A 14,998-nucleotide genomic window follows, 5' to 3' on the forward strand; every position below is an offset into this window, starting at 1 on the left:
GGTAAGGATATAGAGAAATTGTTACCCTCAAAAATAATTAGTGGGAATATGAAATGATTCAGCCACTTTGGAAAACAGTTTGGCAGTTCCTCAAAAATTTATGTATAGAATTACCAGTAAAACCCATCAGCTACACTCCTAGGAATATACATGAGATTTAAAAACACATATCTATAAAACAAACTTGTACACTGATGTTCACAGCAGCATTTATAATACCCAAAAGAAAAATCTCGTATTTCTATGAATTGATGAGTAGATTAAAAAATGCAGTATATCCATCCAGTGGAACATTATTCAGCTAAAAAAGGAATGTAATATGTGCTACAACATAGATGAACTTTGAAAATACTATGCTAAGTGAAAAAAGCTGGATCCAGAAAACCACACATTGTGTGATTCCATTGATATCATATCTAGAATAGGCAAATCAGTAAAGACAGAAAGAGATTAGTGATAGTCAAGTACAGGGAAAAGGGATAATGGATCATGCCAATGAATATGGGGCTTCATGTGGGGTGATGAAAATGTCTAAAAGTAGATACTGGCGGTGGTTGCTAATCTCTGAGTATACTAAAAACCAATGAATAGTACACTTTAAAAGACTATGCTTTATAAACATGTATTTTTATCTTAATAAAGCTGTTATGAAAATGAAAAAGTGATTTTAGAAATGAAAGTTGTTGAACTAATTGACTACTTAAATTTTTAAGAGCTGCTGGCCTACCTTACAGTTAGCATAGGTGTGTAGAAATCCACCTGAGTTTGGAAATCAATAAATCTGTGAAATTCTTGTGCAACAGGAGCCAGGGTCAAACTAAACTATGCTGCGTAACCAGGCTCCTGAGATGGGGCTATCTACAGACCGTCTTCTCATTGTTGACTGACTTTGTTTTATTTGGCTTTGTTTTCTCATAGCACTTTGCATTTGTACTCTTAACTATTGGTCTCCTATATGGCTGTATGTACTCTAGAAGGGCATAATATAATACAAAATAGGAAGACAAGTTAGACAATTTTCTTACACTATGTAGAGAGACCGTCTGGATATCTAAATATCTAGGTGATATTTCTGCAAAGAGGAGGAGCTTAGAGTGACATCCCTGTGTGTGTGTGTGTGTGTGTGTGTGTGTGTGTAGACAGAGAGAAATGAATTATATCATCTAAACATTTTCAAGTTTTCATTTTCAACTAAACATTACCAAGTAGAAAAGTATCATAAAACTATCTCTGCACAAAAACATGGATTAGAGAAAATACTAACAATACAATTGAAAGGAAACAGTGATAAAAGGTAAGCTGGACACCGCTATCTCTAGAAAGAGCTCTTGACTAGCCAAGATTATAAAGTATAAATGATGAGAATGCAATATAACATTAGGAAATAGAAAACTTACAACTGCTCTGCAGTATAAATGTGACATCTTAACAAGATAGAGTAGAAATTATTTTTCAAATAATAAAATTCATTCATAGAAAATATATTTTTGAAATATTTTGGAAATAGCTCCGTTTTTATGTGTTAGTGTGGCCCAAAGAAATACACAAATGTCACCAGTGTAGGAAATCTAAAATTGAACATTTGAAAGGCAGAAAATCTTTTCTACTCTTTAAGGAGCAAGGGGATTCTGCTAGTTTTAAAATCTTTTTTAAGTATAGAAAGTTTAACACTTTCTAATTCATTTTAAAATACCACTTGATTGCATCAGCAAAATTAATGTGTCCTAGCCAACTTTCAACAATAATAAAAATTTATAATTGGTTGACAAGGTTAAGAAATGAGCATCATAAGTACTCATAGAGAACAATGTCTCTTTACAATTTAGCAGGCACATTATGAGAAAAGCATTGTTTTCATTGATGATAAACTTAAAACAAGTCTAAAACAATGAATCTAGACTTAGGACCTTCTAATCACTTTTGAATGAAGAGTGAAAAAGAGAAACAAAATCAATGATTTACTGTTATCGTAAATAATCATAAGGATGGATTTTATCCTTGTTTTATGGGACGAAATCTAAGCTTCAGATACGCTGAATAACCTTCCCAAGCTGATTCAGGATTCAAACCTACACTGACTCCCCAGCCAGGCTTGCTGCACTTCGCTTAGGAGTTACTGCTCCTTTGAATAGAAAATATTTTAACCTGTTAAGTTAGGCAGAATTATTTTTTCCCAACTTGTAATTCATCCGACAAGGGGTATGTTGAGTTCCTGTCTCATTGACTTTAAGTTTGGCCAGATGATGTGCTTTGGCCAATAAGAGGGGAATCGAACAGCATTGCCCCATCACAGTGGATGCTTTAAATATGATTGTGTGGACCCTCTGTCTCTCTTGTGCTCCTTCCCTCTACCACCAGCCTGATACAGCCTAGAGGACAGTTGTTCTTTTAGTCTGGATCTCAGGGGAGAAGGCACATAGATCCTGGTGGAGTCCAGTGGAGTCACAGCCAATGAGAAGTTTTCATGTAACATAAGCAGGAAATAAAAGTTTGTTTTGTAAACCAATGAGATGAGTGTTTCTCTTTTTTCTTTCTTTTTTTTTTTTTGCACTACTGTGAAAGTTGAAAACGTATATCCTATTTAACTCTAAGCTTCACTAAGTGTCTACTCTTTCATAGATATTTTAAATAAATGCATATATAATAAGACAAACTGTCTTATTACGCCTAGACAGGACTGTTTCTGCCTTTATAGGTGAAAAATATGATTTGGCAGTTATACTATGGAAGGGAGGAATTTAGCAAATAGATAATTAAATGTTTATTGGAATTGGTATGGTTTAGATCACTGGAGAGAATAAATATCTTATGTTTTTGTCTCTTTTAGGATGTGTAACGAGATTTGTTGTAAGGAATATTTATCCTCCCTGCAAAACCTCAGGAACTGAGTGAGTAAGTGTGCAAACAAACTTGTGTGCTTGGGATGACAAAAACAATAGTCATATTCATACAATATTAAAAAAAAAAGTTTTCCACTACCAGTCTATAGCTGAAATTTACTTACTCATTAGTTGCAGTCAGATCAGCAAAAACTGGCTTTTCAGATCTCACTGGCCCACTAACAGAACTGTTTACCAAAAATATAATTCTACATGATATTGCCAATTGATATTAGGTGCCATTATAAGGAAAGCTACAGTCTCATGAAACTCATTGTACCTGTGTCTCTTTAAAGGATAATGTGATGATGTTGTTTATTACACAACAGAGAAATTTATGTCTGCAGTTTATACAAAGAGTAATCTGCTTCTCATCAGCAAATGGTTTGATCTTATCTTTGCTGCAGATTTGTCTAACTAACTGGGTTTCTTCTGTTTTACGAAGCTAAAAATCTTAATTTAAATTTGGCATTGATTTTTTCTTAGCCATAATTTCCTCATACTTTTATGTCATTACATTCTTGTTCAGTGTTTGTTTCTTTTATTTTAAGTTCATTTATCATGTTATATTTTATATATCATTGTAAATCCTTTAAAACCTTTCTGGAACAAATTTTAGCATTGATATAGAAATACATATTTTTACAGTTCTGACACGAATCCATATACATCATTAGCTGCTTTCTCAAAATACAAAAATGATAAATGATGGTTCAATTTCCTCATGTAAAAAAAAAAAAGATTACCAATTATATAATATCTAAGGTCTTTTTCAGCTCAAATAGTATAAGATGGTATGAATTCTTGTTCTTAAGCAAAACCAACAATTACCAAGTCCTTTCCATTGACATCCACTACTAATAAGACCTAGTATAGGAATAAACCTTCCTTGAACAAGATTTCCTTCATCACCTGGTTCTCAATAAGAACATGCTTCTCATGCTTTCATGTGCATATTAATCACCTTAGGATCGTGTTAAAATGCAGTTTCTGATTCAGAAGTTATGGGGGGGGGTCTGAAATTCCTCATTTTTAAAACTGCTTGTCTGCAAATCATACACAAAAAAGATTAAACTCAACTAAATGTTGTAGAAAATAATTTGACGTTAGCTACCATACAGGAACAATATACAGCTGCACTCAAATCTGGGAAAAAAATATACTAGGGACCTATGACCACAGTGAGGTCTGAATTTCAAAAAAATAGTAAAAACACTACATTTATCTGACCACTGACCTGAAATTAACCTATTTTCAATCAAATGGATGTTTGCATTGTGTAGCTTATAAAACAAAACAATATGCAGCACAGGAACCTAAAGATTAATAAATGAGTAAAAATTCTTCACCTTGAGAAAAAAGGTACAAGAAAGAAGTTGCTAGATCCCACATCAGAATATGAGTTCACAAATTTCAGCATGTTATAAAAACAAGTTCTGGAATTGAAGTTGTATAGTTAGCTGAAAGAAGACATGATTGTTTATGCGTTTTGTTTTGATTTAAACAAATCTGTTGGCATTCTGCAAAGAGAAACAGAGACAAATGGTTTAAACAGACCTTCGCTCAGTGTTTCAGTACACTGCCATAAAACAAGTTAGATGAAATTAAGCATGCAGCAAGATGGAAAATTTTTGCTGGCGTTATCACAAGTGCTTACCATAAATGTATTATAGTACATGCAAAAAGACTGCAAGGGAAACTAGTGCTATCAAACTGAATTGATTTCATCTGTACTTTTCATCCTGGCTGCCTCTGTGTGTTTATTTTGGTTTGCTTTGTTTTGTGTCATTATCATTCACAAATGAAATATGCAGAAAAACACACCATTAATTTTCTCCATTATTTGCAAAGCATTAATGAGGAATTATGTAAACATTGATATTTTTAATGAAGACAGCTTTCCTTTTAGTGAAGTTATTGGGGCTAGGGGGATAGGAGTGCTTCATGTTATTAAAAATAAATCTGCAGAAAAATATAATAATTTTTTTTTGACACTAGACCGTGATCTTCTTAGGGGATTTTCATTTTATTCGTCTTTGGAACCTCAGAGCCTAGCATTAACTGTTGGCAAATAATTATATGCTAAATCATTGCTTCTTCATGCTGTGTCATATAATCATAAGAAAAATCTTATTAGGTCAAATTAATGCTATATTAAACTCAGTTTTATGTTATTTAGAGTATAGCCATCTAAGCCTAATTATAGGAGACTATAAGAGTGATGAAGGAGGTTAGGACAGAAACACACTGCCATATGATCGTTTTTATTACAGAAACAAGAGATATATGATCAATGGAAAAATATAAATATTTCTCATTTTAATTTTACAAAATATATAGAACCATTCTTGGCTAATAATAAATATTGTATGATATTTTCATGATGCTTAGGGTTTCTATTCTGGCTTTTTAGTTAATTGCCATAAGGCTCATGGTTCAGGATTTTGAGACTCCTCTTAAAGTCATACACTAAAAAATTTTGTCTCCTCCTCAGTTTTATCAATCAGTTTTCCTCTTCTCTTGATGATGAAAGTAAGTCATATAGACATAATCTGCATATATTGTGCAACTGATTTTTTTTTAACTTAATGCCTATTTTTGCCAATGACTATACCAACGAATAAGACCTAAGTTTACCTTCCTCATGTTCACAGTCTAGTGGGTGCTGTCACTGTTTTCTGAACTTGTAGTTCACAATGTTGCCAAAAGCAAAAGCCTCATTTCATGATTCACTCAATTTTTAATTAAAATTTTATACTTCTTTGTATCAGCACTTTTAACAGTCCCACTAATTTGATACTTTTAACTCACATTGGACTTTAATATTTACTAAATACCTTAACATTAAGCATAAACTCAGCAGAAATACAGTAGACTAGTGGGTGAATGGGTCTCTACCTAGGCTATAAAATCAGATTCACCTAGAGAGCACTTAGAAATATCTATGCATGACAAACAAAAAATATACAAAATGTATATGAGGAAAAGCTATAAACACTCCTGAAACATTCAAAATTAGACTTAAAACAGTGGAAAAGCTTATGTTGTTCTTGAATAATGATAGACATAACAGATATTAACATATTTTCCAAAGCACCTTAAATCAAAATTGTATTTGTTGATTCATTAATAGATCAAATGGGTAAGGATAGGAAATTCACAAATAGATTAAAGTACATTTAAACATTTTGGGGAGAGGGAGGGAGGGAGAAATGAATAGATGAAGCACAAGGGATTTTTAGGGCAATGAAATTTTTCTGTATGATACTATAGTGGTGGCTACATGTCATTATGCATTTGTCAAAACCCATAGAATTTGTAACATCGAGAGTGAACCCTAATGTAAACTATGGACTTTGGTTGATAATAGTATGTCCATGTTGGTTCATCAATTGTACCAAATATGCTGCACTGATGAGGGATGTTGAGGGTTGAGGCGTATATATGTGTGGGTGGGGAGGGCTATGTGCGAACTCTCTGTATTTTCTGCTCAGTTCTGTTGTGAACCTGAAACTGCTCTAAAAAAATAGTTTATCAATTAAAAAAAAAGAGGTAGACAAAAAATTTAAATAAAGTACATTTAAATATTTTGTATATGATAAGGTAGCAAATAAATCAGTGGAAAATGAAGGATTTTTTTAAGAAGAGGTACTGGGTAATTGGTTAATCATGTTACCAAGTCCAAGCTCCTACTGCCCACTGCATGACAGGCCAATAAATTGAGAGAGGAGGTGTTGAGGGAAGAAACAGTGACTTTATTTGGAAAGCCAGCAGACTGAGAAGATGTCAGAGTTGTGTCCCAGTGAACCATCTAATCTGAGTTAGAATTCAGGCTGCTTTTATACTAAAAGGTAAAGAGATGTGGCTTGTTGTTGCAAATTACTCGGTGCTGGCCAGGCCCTGGAGGGCACGTGCTGATCCTTTGTCCTTGCAGCTGTCCAAGTAGGTCTGGTCACGGTGTTCCTATAAACCTCCAGTGAGACAAGGGATGCCCAGTAGCTGGTAAAATGTTATTTCTCAGCGTGTCTGTGAGGATATTTCCAGAAGAGATTAGCCTTTGAATTGGTGAACAAGTAAAGCTGACGGCCCTCTTTAATGTGGTTGGGCACTGTCCAATCTGTTGAGTGCCGGAAAAGAACAAAAAGGCAGAGGAAAGGAGATTTGCTCCCTGGTTGAGCTGAGACATCCATCTTCTGCTCTCAGACATCAGCACTTCTGGGTCTTTGGCTTTGGGCCTCAGTTGGGAATTAACACCATCAGCCCCATTCTTAAACCTTTGAACTAGGACTGACTTACACCACTGGCATTCCTAGTTCTCCAGTTTGCAGATATTAGATCTTGGGACTTCTCAGCCTCTATTAGTATGTGAACCAATTCCTTTAATAAATCTCCTCATCATATAAATATTCTGTTGGTTCTGCTTGTCTGGAGAACTGTTTCTTGTAAAAACCTAGATGCAGTGACTAACATTTTAGCAAAGAGTACCTTAGTGCTTAAATTGTGATCTCTGTTTACCATTTCTTTATCCAAAGAAACAAGACTCCTTAGAGAAACAGCAGGACATGTACAATATGAAACTGAAACTTCCTGTTCAGCTAGAAACCAAGGATGCTATTAAAACACTACTGGTGTTTTGCCATAAGGAGACGGATGCCAGTGTGAAGAGGCTTCCATTAGCCGTTGTGTTGCAATATGAAAACCATAAAACCATCTGTGGAGTATTTTTGCCATAAAATAAAATATCTAATTTTTATATAAATTAGTTTACAGAAACCAGGTAGAAGAAAACATTAGATGCCCCAGGTGTACATTGTAGAAAATCCAAATGTCAGGTGTTCTATAAGATAAATGAGAAGAAAAATTTTTAAAAAGAAAATCTCCTATAAAAGAGATTTAAAATGCATGTAATTTTTGAAACATGTTTGACTTACTATTTGAAAAAAAAAAACTTTTAAATTACATTTCTAAGAAAATCAAAGCTCTATGGCCTTGATAGGATATTTGATGCTATGAAGATGTTATAGATTAAATTCATGTGTGATACTGTCTTCGTTATTTTTTTTAGAAGTGTCTTCACTTAACAATATGTAACAAATTATTTATGGATGAAATGATGTCACTTCTAAGATTTGCTTTAAAATTAACTATGGTTGGGTCGGGGAGGTGGAGGTAGAGAAAGAAGAAAGAGATAAAGATGAAATAAATGGCCATATATTAATGGCAGTTGTAAAAGAGTCCTGATGGGTATTGTATTGTCCTTTCTAGTCATAGGTGCATGTTTGAAAGTTTTCAAGATGAAAAGTTAAAAATAAATAAGTAAACTAACTATTGAATGCTGCAGAACAAGCAAACCAACCGAACAACAAAGCAACACATGGGAGCAGTATCATTAGAAGTGAAGCCTGAGTGTTTCAGTGTGTTAGGAGTTCCCAGGTAGTGTAAATGTGCAGGCAGATGTAAGGACTAGTGCTAAGGAACAAGCTGGTCCAGGCAAAGTGCCACAGACAACTTTAACACGTCTGGTTTTGGGGTTTTTTTGGTTTTTTTTTTTTTTTTTTTTTTTGAGTAAAGGTAGATTTGTTCAGAGAGATACACTGAAAGGCAAGAGAAAGGCCACGAGGTGTGGGGGTTGGGTGCTCAGATTAAAAGTAGGTACACTCTCCATAGACAGAGTGTGGGCCGTCTCCGAAGAGGGAGAGGGGACAGCTTAACACGTCTGTTGATGTAAGTAGATTTGACCACTGTAGCTTTCTTTGCTATTACAAATTTTACATATATTTTTTCTGTCATGTGAGTTTATTTCAAAGGCACCCAAAGCTGATAACAAACCAGCTTCCAAATAAAGTGGGTTTTTTGACATCTATGAAAGTAATTGAGCCAAAGCAGTTTTACAAACTTGAACTCATCATTCTCCTTAGGGGCTTTTTAAAGAGAATTGAAAAGTCTATATAGAAAAGAGAAATAAGTGTAAGAGCCTTAGAATGTTAGTAATAAGTACAGTATAGTGCTTTCCTTGAAAATGGAGGGAAAATAGATGTACTTTCCCTTCTTTTCAAACCAAATGAAGGCAAAATAGGAGATATTGGCCAGTGTAGGATGAAATTTATGGGACATATGAACTGATTTCAGATTCTGCAGGGACAAGTCTAAATATAAATGACTATGGTTAAAAGGCTTGAAGTGGGAAAGAGAGAAAGAGAGAAGGAAGGAAGGAAGAGAAAAGAAAAGAAAGCAAAGAAAAGAAAGAAAAAAGGGAAGGAGGGAGAGGGAAAGGAAGAAAGAAAGAAAGGCACTGCTAGGAATCAGCACTTCCCCAGTGGGTGACAGACCTGCCTATTACCAAGGACCAGCTGTGGATCAGCCTGGAGATACTAAAAGGAATTCTATCCAGGAGGGTCCCCGGAAGGCAAGGAGGTATCAGTGCAATGATAAACTGCCAAATGTCCTAGACTAAGAGACTGTTGAAAATCAGTTAGCTAGAGAAAGTAGGAAAGAACTCTGCTTGAAGTTCTCTATCAGGAGAAGAATACACACACACACAGCCCCAAAAGAAAGACTCAGCAGCTGAACGTCTGGCGCTTACAAGGCACCAACACCCAGATTGGAAGGCCTTTCCTGCTCCTTTCCATCCAAGAGGGGCCAAGATTCTTGGCTGGTATGGTGTTTTGGAGTACACAGCATAGTAACCAGCTTATGAACCTCCTGTCCCCACTTGAGGCCTTCAAGCTTAAGTTAGGCTTGAGCTCCAGAAGGGAAAAAAGTTTAAAGTTTTCATGTGTTTGGAGCATTAAAATTACCCATGACAGCACCTTTTCATTTCTGAAACTGAGGCTATTTTTGTGACTGAATAATATCTGAAAAGCAGCCTGTCCTGCTCAAGATTTCATCTCAGTTTGGTAGACATAGAGACTAGAAATCAGATTTTAAAAAAGGAAAGGGGAAAAAAAATAAAATTAGTGTTGTCTTCACTGTCCATTCTGTGCAGCTCATTAAAACAATTTTTAACAAGTTACAAATAAATAAGTTAAAAATATATCACACTTGTTTATCTAATATCTATTTATGTAATATCTAAAAGAACTAAAGAGAATAAGAAATATTTAGTTTTAAAATTATTTTTATGAACTAAAGAAAAACACTAAATATCCATGAGAATTCTGAACATAAGAACTTTATATGCAGCCCTATCCTGTGAGGCTGTGTGTGTCAGAGAGAGAGAGAGAGAGATTGAAACTGCATGAGACTGCGTTCATTCATTGAAGGAGAAGAAATGAGAAAGAACACATAAAGCACACCTGGACCTTGAATCTCATGGAGTTGTACAGAATGAGCTTTCGGCCTCTCATCATCAAAATTCACAAAGGGTTGATGGTGGGTCTGATCTCATATATATGAATCTCTGAACAACTATTCCACAAAGACATAGAAAAGGATCAACCAAAGAACAGCAGAGGAGCCGTGCTGGCGTTCAATGAAGGCACTAACTGCTTTTTTCCAGTGTTCTTCATTGTGTTACTTCTCTCATGCTGAGACCTGCATAAAAATGAAATGTCATACTTCACTACCCTTCCAGCCAGCGGTACAGTTTATTTTCTTGTCTTCTGATAGAGTTCGCAAATTTAATAACTGCCTTTTATCCTGGTCTCTATACTCCCGTTCAGCTTCCTATTCAGTCTTCTCTCTCTGCAGGCTTTCAGGAAATACCTCATTTTAGGTTTTCTATAAAGGACATAATAGACAAGAAAAGCAAAAGAGGAGAGGGTATTATCTATCATTTACAAATGGACAAGGGGCAATCAGACCATTTTAATGGAGGGAAAGTGGGGAAAAAAAAAAACCTTCTTGCTATTGTAGTATTTACCATGTTCTCTTGGATGAGACAATTTAGACTGGAATAAATTGAGTAGTTTGTGTTGAAAAGTATATTATGATTCTTCTGATCAGTGTCCTTTTTGGAAAAAAAATTGTCCTTGATCAAGAAAATAATAAGGTTATTTTTAGGGAAATATTCATAAAATAGGACTGATTTTTCAGCTAATTAACAAGTACAGTGATGAATTTGGGTGTTTCTGCTTTAATGCATGTGGCTATAATTAATAATGACTTTGCAGGTCTCCACATGTTTTCTAAATGACAATGACAATATCATTAATGAGGTGCATTATTGTACAGATTTTTTGGAAGCTGGGAAATAATAGAGTAAAGTTCAGGCAATATTTCTAAAGAAATATCATCTGCTGGTGGAACCAATAATCCTTCATTTACATTCTCATTAAGGTCTGAATAGGCAGCGCACCACATTTCAGTTGCTTTTAAACATGCAGGCAGGCACATTACCAGCAAATTGCAAGAGTGAGTTTGTAACTAGACATCTTTGTTCCTGTCCCATGCTCTATACCTTTCAGTCACCTCTTTGATTAAAAACACAGCATGTAAGAATGAATCATTGTTAATCTCAGAGAAAATGGTTTCTAACATTGAATTATTTAAATGCTAATTGCAGTGCATTGCCTACAAATAATCAACCGGAACTTTTAACTAGATGGTGTTTAATTCTCTTTTGAAATACCAAGTGGCTCTCGATGCTTCCATAGTTCTTCTTGCATCCCAATAAGTGAACATCAAAGTGTGTACTTTAAAGAAGCATGAGATTGATAATTGCTAAAATTAATTTTCTACCATATTCTCTTTTTACTCTATAGCACTAGAATGCAGGGACATAGTGTTATCCTATGTACTCATAAAAATTCCAATACTAGATACATTTGATATGAATGTGCCCTCATTATAATCTTCAGAAGTTCATCAGAATGCATTTCATGCCATTTTATTATTTCTCTTGCAATGCTAAAGACATATCAGGCTTTGTGAGAAAATTGTGAGCTGGCTCATAGTTAAATCATTCTCTTAGTGAAAATTTTCAAAGAGTTGATAAAAGGAGAAATTTTTATGTTAGAATATTAAAAAGCTGCTCTTAAATTTTGGTGTGCGTACAGATCATCTGAGGTGCCTATTAAAAATGTATATTCCTGGCTGCACCTCTAGAGATTTGGATTAAATACTTTGGCAGGAGGCCCCAGACCTTGCATTTTAATTGTCATTCCTTATGTGATTCTGTTACAGTCTACAAAAACACATTTTGACAATTAGCTTTTTCATTACAGTAGCAACACTTTCAAATATCCTTATTATTTGAATACCATCTTTATATTTCCAATTCTTCTGAATTTGATTAAACAGTTTATTTCATTTTATCCTTTCTCTAGTCTTAAAACAGCCTCCTCTCCTTAAAATAACTTTTGTTTAATTTATTATCTAACTTCTTTTGTGCTTATATAGCTACAATATCCACCTTGTTGACTTTTCTATGCCATTTTTCTTCGTGCCAATACATTATTTTTAATTATTAAAATAATTCTGTCAAAGTGATCGGCAGTCGAAGTGATTATACATAGATTAACTCAGTAGCTTTCAAATGTGACTATGACTCACAATAAGAATAGCTTTTACATTGTAAGAGTACATACACATACTAATACACATACATGTCACATTTGCTTCACAAAATAGTGTTTACCCTATTTGTGTGATTCAGTTATTTTGTGCTGTTTTGTTCTATTCTATGATTTTTTTAGTTGTTGATAAAAATTCCTTTAGCTACCACAAATGGGTTTTGACTTACATTTTGACTATCAGGTTAGACTTTAGTGACCACCTTTAAAACTCACTTTGTATATAATGACTTTATTTTTAACTGCTACTCATTGTTTAAGAAGTCATTGTAGAGAAATGTAAATTTATTTGATAAAGGAACAGAGGCTTGGTTTTGTCCTGGTTTTTCTGAGAACTGGGGCAGCAAAAATATATATTGGTTTATATTCCTTGAGATTTTATTCTATAAATAATGTAGTATATTACCTACAAATGATCAGATATATATCCTCAAAGAGGTTATAATTTTCTTACTCACCAAGTGCCTTCATTCCTTCGGTTATATGCTATTCTCAGCACCTTAATTTGTCTAAAGCACTTACATCTATTTTTACTGATAAACACTTATCCAAGAAAATCAGTATTATAGACATACTATAATCTGTATTTCATATAATGTCAGAGTTTGGGGGCACCTGAGAAGCCAGTTATTCTTCTGATTCATGAGTTTCCTCACAATGTCTCTAACAGACATTGATTGTTGTTGGAACACTTACAGGGAGGCGGGGGAAGCAATGGCCAGGTGAGAAAAATGGAACTTACCTAAAAGAGATTAGAAAAAGTAGAACAAAACTTGTCCAAAAAGATGACAATTTTTGTTAAAAGTGGGGCTTAAAAATAGAAATAACAGATTCAGAAAAAGAAATAACATAAATGGATAAAATTAAGTAGATTTGGTGTCTACTCTTTTCTGTCTTGCTCTGTTGTGGGTCTTTGCGTCCATCACTCAGGAGCTCACATTTTTCATCCCTCCCCCAACTTTAGATTTTCATGTTTAAATATTAATCCTTGAAATAAATTCAGGTCATGAATACACTGACCTACTCTTAGTTGAAACAGCATCTCTCGCATAGTGATTAGTGTATTTCAGCAGGTAACTAAGCTGGTAATAGACTTTCTCTTTCCAATTCTTAGAATTGGATAGCCTTGGTTTACCTTTTTTTTCCCCCTAAGTTTGACTTTTGAGGCTTTTAAATTTGTGTCAGGAGAAATTTGTGTCAGGAGCTGGTGAAAGTAGTTTCTATGGTTGATTCTTCAGGTCTCGTGGGTTATAAATGCTTTTCGGTCTTCGGAAACTTCTAGGTTCATATCTTTTTAACTGGTTATATTCAAGATCTGGACTAGATGTCAACATTATATAATCATTCCTGTGAATTCAACTGGGGAACTTTTCATTTGATGGAGATATTTGACCTATCTGCAGTGTAATTCTATCTTTCAGCATGTGAATGAAATACAGAGCAAGATAATCCTGGCATTTTCCACTGTTAGGAAATATAATTTTTTTCATGTTAATGAGTTTAATACATTATTGACATTTACTTCAGTGAACAAAACTAATAATAAAAAGGCAAAAAGTAAAAAGATATGATATAAAACCATTTGAAAATGTCATATTATAATATTTACAAATGAATTATGTATTTACCTTAACTATTGCCTTCACGAAACAAGTATAATGCTTCTTCAATTAAATTAAAACCAAAAAATTCTTACTAAAAAATGTTTCTAAGAAAAAAATGACTTCTTGTGAAATTGTCTAATGAACTGATTTGATTATTTTTTCTCTTCAGTGATAGTGTAATTTAATATATTCCTTGGCAACAAAAGAGTATTTTTAAAAAGTGAAGCCTCAGTGGGTAGTTTCTAAATCAAATACATAAATTCCTTACGGGTTATACACTGACCTGATATAAAATGCATTTTCCATCAGGCAAAATATTAACAAGGATTAGAAATAAGCCAGCAGTAGATATTAATGGCAAATGAGTAGAATTTAACAGTTTAATACATATATTAAAAACTGAGTCTTATCATTAAGTATATTTCTAATAGATCACTGAAATTCTTTATAATATCAAACCTTCAAGTCATCTCTTTCAGCATAGCAAAAAAATCCCTACAGATTTGTAATTCATGCATGCAAAGTTTTAGAATTTTCACTATTAAAGTTTTAGAAGGCTAACACTATGATTAATTAATACTCATATTAATACATACTCATATATGGTTGATGAATTACATTTTTATAACAACTCTTTCAAGTTTAACTTTTTCTTCTAAGGGGGTGGGTGGACTGTATGCTGAAAAACATTTTGAACATAAATAAATATAAATTCATTCTAAACAACCATGTGTTCATCACAGTCATTCTCATAAAGTCTCCTCACAATTAAAAATATTTCCAGTGAAGAGTAAACAAACAGGCTAACAAAACACTATGAAATAATTCTAAATTGAATTTTTAGTTACTCAGCTGTTGCACACATGGATTTTGATGATTTCAGTTGGAAAGTCTGTATTTATGGTGTATATGAATTTTTTCAAGAAAAAAATCAGGGTTATAGTAGGCTTTTTCAAAGTAACCACTTTTATTATTTCATACAAAGAAGACAAATACTTTACTT

General features: G+C 33.8%; 1 long non-coding RNA gene across 1 annotated transcript in view; it reads left to right on the forward strand.

The window, feature by feature from the left end:
- The window catches only part of LOC105094197 (uncharacterized), a 1,056,246-nt gene that overhangs the window by 839,306 nt on the left and 201,942 nt on the right, over window positions 1–14,998 (forward strand). The window contains exon 20 of the long non-coding RNA XR_004137286.2: window positions 2,828–2,892. This is a non-coding gene — a long non-coding RNA (uncharacterized LOC105094197). The remainder of the gene's footprint in view (window positions 1–2,827; window positions 2,893–14,998) is intronic.

This window comes from Camelus dromedarius, chromosome 5, assembly GCF_036321535.1.
Source record: "Camelus dromedarius isolate mCamDro1 chromosome 5, mCamDro1.pat, whole genome shotgun sequence".
NCBI classification, from domain to species: domain Eukaryota; kingdom Metazoa; phylum Chordata; class Mammalia; order Artiodactyla; family Camelidae; genus Camelus; species Camelus dromedarius.